General features: G+C 40.5%; 1 long non-coding RNA gene across 1 annotated transcript; it reads left to right on the forward strand.

Moving 5' to 3' along the window:
- Positions 1–4,330: 4,330 nt before the first annotated feature.
- LOC118514579 lies at positions 4,331–5,775 on the forward strand. The gene is made up of 3 exons (XR_004906673.1): positions 4,331–4,864; positions 4,970–5,343; positions 5,488–5,775. It is a non-coding gene; the product is annotated as an uncharacterized LOC118514579 (long non-coding RNA).
- Positions 5,776–6,000: the final 225 nt, after the last annotated feature.

Genomic DNA, 6,000 nt, shown 5'->3' on the forward strand with positions numbered 1-6,000 from the left:
CGATTTTTGCCCCAGAAAATCTTATGCAAGTGATCCAAGAAACACTTAGTAACCATTCCTTTAGTAAAGGACATTTCGTAGTTACAACACATATGGTAGAAGACGTGACAAGCTCTGAGAAACAAAACTTTCTTGTAACATCTGAACATGATAGGGCCCATAGAGGCATATGCGAAGTAGAGCAACAGCTAAGGAGATCGTATTTTTTTTCCTTGTATGCTTAAAATGATTACACGTTATGTGAACAGTTGTGAAATTTGTAGTTGTAATAAGTATGAACGAAAACGTTATAATATTAAGATTTCCCCTAGACCGATCACCCGGAAACCATTAGATCGCGTTCATATGGACATTTATATAATCAATAGTTGTAGTTTCTTATCTATCATTGATTCATTTTCTAAACATTTGCAAATGCTGTATCTTAAAAACAAAAATATTGTGCAAGTTCAAAAAAAATTAGCTTCTTACTTTTCTACCATAGGATTACCTAAAGAAATTATAACAGATCATGAGACCACATTCATGTCTGTCCAACTAAAAAGTTATCTTTCATCGTTAGGAGTTTTGTTGAAGTATGCATCTTGCTCAGAGTCTAACGGCCAAATTGAAAAAACACACTGCACAATAACAGAGATTATAAATACAAATAAGTACAAATATGAAAGAGCGGACACACGAACCTTAACAAAAATTGCTGTAACTCTTTACAATAATAGTGTACACTCAGCAACTAAATTTACGCCCAACGAATTGTTGTTTAACAACACTAACAATAGAAATCTTTTAGAAATATCTAGAAACGCTCAAGTGCTGTATGATGAGGCGTATAAGAATATGAGCAAAGCCGCCAAACAGCAAACTAATAAAAACGATACGAAATGTGTCCCTCCAACATTAGCAGAAGAGCAAGCAGTATTCGTTATACCTAACATAAGAACTAAGATGCAACCTAGAGCAACAAAAATACTAGTGAAAAACGTACAGGACAAAACATTTGAAAATGCTAGAGGCGTTAAGAGACATAAGAAAAAGATTAAGAGGTTAAAAATTTAACCAGTAAGGAATAGCGTAAAAAGAATTCGAATGAAACCATTTTTTTTTTTTTTTGTATACGGTACTTAAATTAAGGAACGCAAATTCATTGTATGTCAATTGTATTAGGATAAGGAATTAGGCTAGGAAACCATTTGAACTTTTTTTGAATACTGTCGTTAATATTCGGACGAGGACGCCCGATCTCTACCCCCCGGAGAAATAATAGATAGGTGATGAATATTATATTTCATTATAATATTTCATCACACCTTATTTAGAAAACCTTAGCCAAATGACATCTGTGCATCGTCAGTCGGCTACACACAGACAGGCTCCTCGACGGGCCATCATTCTTAGTCCGACCACGAACGAATAAAGACAGGGAACTAGAAACACGACTTGTAATTATATATATATATATATATATATATATATATATATATATATATATATATATATATATATATATATATGTAATAATATGCTGCTTCACGTCTTTCTTTATTGACGGTTGATTTTAGAAGGAAGTGTGTACTCGTACCCCAATGAAAATACTATTATTTTATTTATTTATTTATTAATTATCACGGCTAGGAACCGTATTGTCAGCACCGCATGTGCTGACGAAATACAAATGTCGAAAACAAAAAATTCACAAAGAAATTACCAAGGCATTTCTTCCCTGGTATTAAGCCTTATCCCGGGCATGCTCGGTTGTGGGTGTGTGGCGATTGCAGTGTGGAAATCCAGGTCTATTGTAGAATTTGTAGCAATGATTAGGTCCGAGACTATTGCTGGCGGTATTGTGTTGATGGTAGTGTGGTGTGTAAACGGATCATCCATCCGTGTATCGGATATGGAGAGTGAAACAAATCTAAACACAAAAAAAACACAGCGTTTTGGAGAGCACAAACATTTGCCTCTGTATAGTGTTTCTCAAACTGCCCAGCAGTGATAGTCCAAGCTCGACCAAGCCAGCACCGAACTCAGAAGCTATCGGCGAGTTCCCCTCTGTAACAGCAGGGTCTCTGCTAATCACGAGGTAGGACCCGCCGACCACCTCCGAAACCAACGCCAACAAGGCCGAACTCGCACCATCAAGGCTAGGTAGAAATGAAGAACACTATTGCAGAAAAGTCTGCCTCCCTTCTAACGATAGTGTCGACTTTGGTCCCGGATACTGTTGCTTCGTCAACGGACCACCCGTGGCACTACAAAGAACAATTAAGACACGGACAACACAACGAATAACAAAAAAGGAATGTAGGGGTCTTAGGATTGAAAGGATAATGGGGATGCGGAATCAAAGGATAAGACCGTTGTCTCTGGCGAATCGGTAGATGAGCCTCATGTATGCGAGGTCTCTGGTCGCCAACACTTCCCTGATTTCTATGCCCGGTCGTCTGCCGATGCTCTCGACTGTGCCCAACAAGGAGGGTCTTGCGGTTTCAAACTCCACGCAGGACCACAGAAGGTGACCCACATCGTGAAATCCGTCACCGCAACCACACACCTTCGTCTGAGCCAGAGTTATACGCTGCAGATGAGCGTTCAACGCAAAATGATTCGACGTAAGTCGAGACATCATGCGTATGAACGCCCGGTCTACAGAGAGCCCACCGAACCAAGGCCGCAGGGACACTTGCGGAGAGATCGAGAAAAGGAATCGCCCGAGATCATTCGCTTCCCACATGCTCTGCCAACGAGACAGTAAAAGTGGCTGTGGTAGGCGAAGAAACTCTCGTGCCGAGATCGGACGGTCGTAAAATGCGCCTTGTTGGGTGCCTGTTTTGGCCAGTGAGTCTGCCTTCTCGTTGCTGGGAATTCCACAATGAGAAGGTACCCAAATTAGCGAAATCCTGAACGCCTTGTCGAACATGGAGCCAAGCAATTCTATGATTTTCATGGTAAGGAAATCCTGACTCTTAACAGCCTTCGGGGATCGTAGTGCTTCAATTGCGCTAAGGCTATCTGTAAAGATGAAGTACTGATCCGAAGGTCTCGCTGCTATAATCAATGGTGCGTACAAGATTGCGGCTAGTTCTGCGGTGTAGACACAACACGGAACCCGCAATTTGAAAAATGCTTTGTCGCTAAAAGGAGAAAAGACTACCATCTCAGGTTTCGTTGCAGAAAACTTGATACCAAGGTTTTCAGACCACTCGGCAAGGTTGTCCAAAGTGGTTTGTAAAGCCCGTTGTATTTCGGCGGCGTCTCTGCTTGCAAAAGATATGACGCCGTCGTCTGCTAATTGTCTAATGGTGCAGTTCGGAGCTAGACAAGAATCTATTTCGCTAACATAAAAGTTGTATAACAGGGGGCTCAAGCAGGACCCTTGTGCTAGTCCATGGAAACTGGTCCGCTTTAGCTGAACATGACCATTGTTGAAACTCATAGCTTTTTCCGACAAAAGGTTGAACAGAAAGTTATTCAACTTTGGACCCAGCCCCACATTTTCTAATTTTTGACTCAGCTTGTATGGTGAAACTGAGTCAAATGCCCCCTGTATATCCAAGAAAATAGATCCCATGTTCTGCTTGCGCGAGTTAAAACTCAAAAATGTTTTTATGTTGGGGATGATCCGCTTTATTCGCCTCTTGTTTGCTGGAGGGTCCGATTAAGACTAACTTTATAATTATTTTAATATTTACAAGTTTACAGTTATGGATATAGGAGTGGTATGGAAGTGAGGAGTGGCATGTTGTTTGAAGTTTTGCGCAGGAACGAAATCGGGACACAGCTTGTGGGCAAATTCATACAGCCACTCGCCAGAAAAGCTTTTGCTCTCATTGATGTTGTTGCTGTTTCGCATCCTTCTAGCCATTCTCCAAAGCGAATTAAGTGAAGTGGCAGGGTCTAGATTATTGACATATCTACGCCAATAACCCTTTTTCTTCGCCTTCAACAGGTTTTTGCACGTTCTCTCCAGTCCTTTATATTTTTCATATAAGGACCTCGAGACCGTGTCCCGGAAGGCTTAGAATGCCTCACGCTTTTTGGTAAAAGCCGCTTGGCAATCCTTGTCCCACCAAGGAGTGGGGGGTTTTTTAAATGTCCTTGCTTGATGGGAGCGCCTTGTTTGGGCCTCAAGGGCGCACTTGTTTATGATTGAAACAAGTTTTTCGTACTCTTTGACAGGAGACAAATCTTCCAAGTCAAGTGAAAGCGAAGCGGCTATTAATTCACCGTATCTCGTCCAGTCGATGTTCCTCGTTAAGTCACATTTAACGGGTGTTCCATCTACTGGACATCCTCCCTTGATGTAGGAAATTTCTATCGGCAAGTGGTCACTGCCGATAGGGTCCTGGATTACCTTCCAACTAAAATCCAGGGCCATTGTTGATGGCCATTGAGACAAGTCCAGTGCACTCGCTCTACTTTGATGTGTCTGCATCATAGTTGCATCTCCTGAGTTTAGAATCGAAAAACCAAATCTGTCGCAGATATCTCGGATGATGGGAGTGCGAATGTCATCCTTATCGCACCCCCAGTCGAGTCTATCCCAGCGGTGCAAAATATGAGAACCCCACTCAAATCATTCAATTTTGAAGCTCTTCTCTCTACCTCTATGATACAAACTACCTCTGCGGTCCATAAGCTGCTATGTCGTGTGATTGTTTGTTACCTCTCCTCCTGCCTTGATTGTTTTGCTCATGTTCACTGTCTACTCGTAAGGACTAAATCATCATGTCTAAGCGTTCAAAGCAAACAGAGAATTTCTACAAAAAGCAAAATCGATTGTTGGAGGAAGCTGGAAGAAGTGTCGATGAATTAAACATCACGCTAGAAACTGTTTCGACTTCTGTTTGGCCGGATTTAGGAGTGGGTAAGTAAAAAAATACGTAGAAATGCTTCTTGTGCATAGTTAACAGATAAACTTAATGTACGCTTTACATTTTCATTTTCATTTACAAACTATCGTAATTTTCAGAAGTTTTACAACAAGATCTTGAATCGCTTTTTACAAGATATTGTTCTGTACATCAAAATCCAGTAACATCTTCCGATACTACTGACCAGAACAATGAAGGAATCGAGGAGATGGATGATCCGGTTAAAGAAATTGTTGATGCCAAGGACCCGTACTCATTTATGCAAAATTTGAGTTTGAAAGATACGCTTGTGCATCTAGTGATACAGGGTCGTGCTTCCCGTTTCCTAACTGAAGGTTTTCTTGCCATCTTAAGGAAATATTTCAAAGCCAAAGTTCCTAAAACAAAACGAACGCTTCTTAAAACACCAACGCAGATTGGATCTGGAATTATGGTATCATGGCATCAAAAAAGTTCTTGTAACATACTTTGAGTAAGTCTTTTTTTAATTTGTTAATTATTCTAACAATTTATCATGAATTTAATAACCAGAAAAAGATTCATACAATTAAGACTATACAAAATCGGAAAAAGATAATTTGGAATTTGAAAGCTTCTAGTATATTTCTATTTTCAGAAACGTTGTTCCAGAAGTAGACGCATTTACGGTGGATGTCTCTATTGATGGACTTCCACTCTTTAAAAGTTCCCCGAAGCAGCTTTGGCCAATTCAAATAAGAATTGTTGAACTTTTAAAGCACCCAGCAATGATTGTTGGAACGTTTGGAGGATCGAAAAAACCGGGTAGCTTGGAGGAATTTTTAAGACCTCTAGTTGAGGAAATAAATGATCTTCAGCGAAGAGGTTTGAAGTTTGGAGATAAGCAGATCTCCTTTTCACTTCGTGCCTTTATTGCCGATTCGCCAATGCGAGCCGCTTTGAGAGGTATGTTAATTTTAATAGAAATTTGAAATCATTTTAATCAACAATTAATTTTTGTATCTAGCTGCCATGAGCTTCAACGCCAAACATGGATGCTTAAAATGCACATGTGTAGGCAGTTCAATTGAGGTTGGACCCGACAGCAGGAAAATGATATTCGATTCCATAAACGCAGAACCACGTAAGGATGCTGGGTTTAGGCAGAGAC

The sequence above is a fragment of the Anopheles stephensi genome, chromosome X, assembly GCF_013141755.1.
Source record: "Anopheles stephensi strain Indian chromosome X, UCI_ANSTEP_V1.0, whole genome shotgun sequence".
NCBI classification, from domain to species: domain Eukaryota; kingdom Metazoa; phylum Arthropoda; class Insecta; order Diptera; family Culicidae; genus Anopheles; species Anopheles stephensi.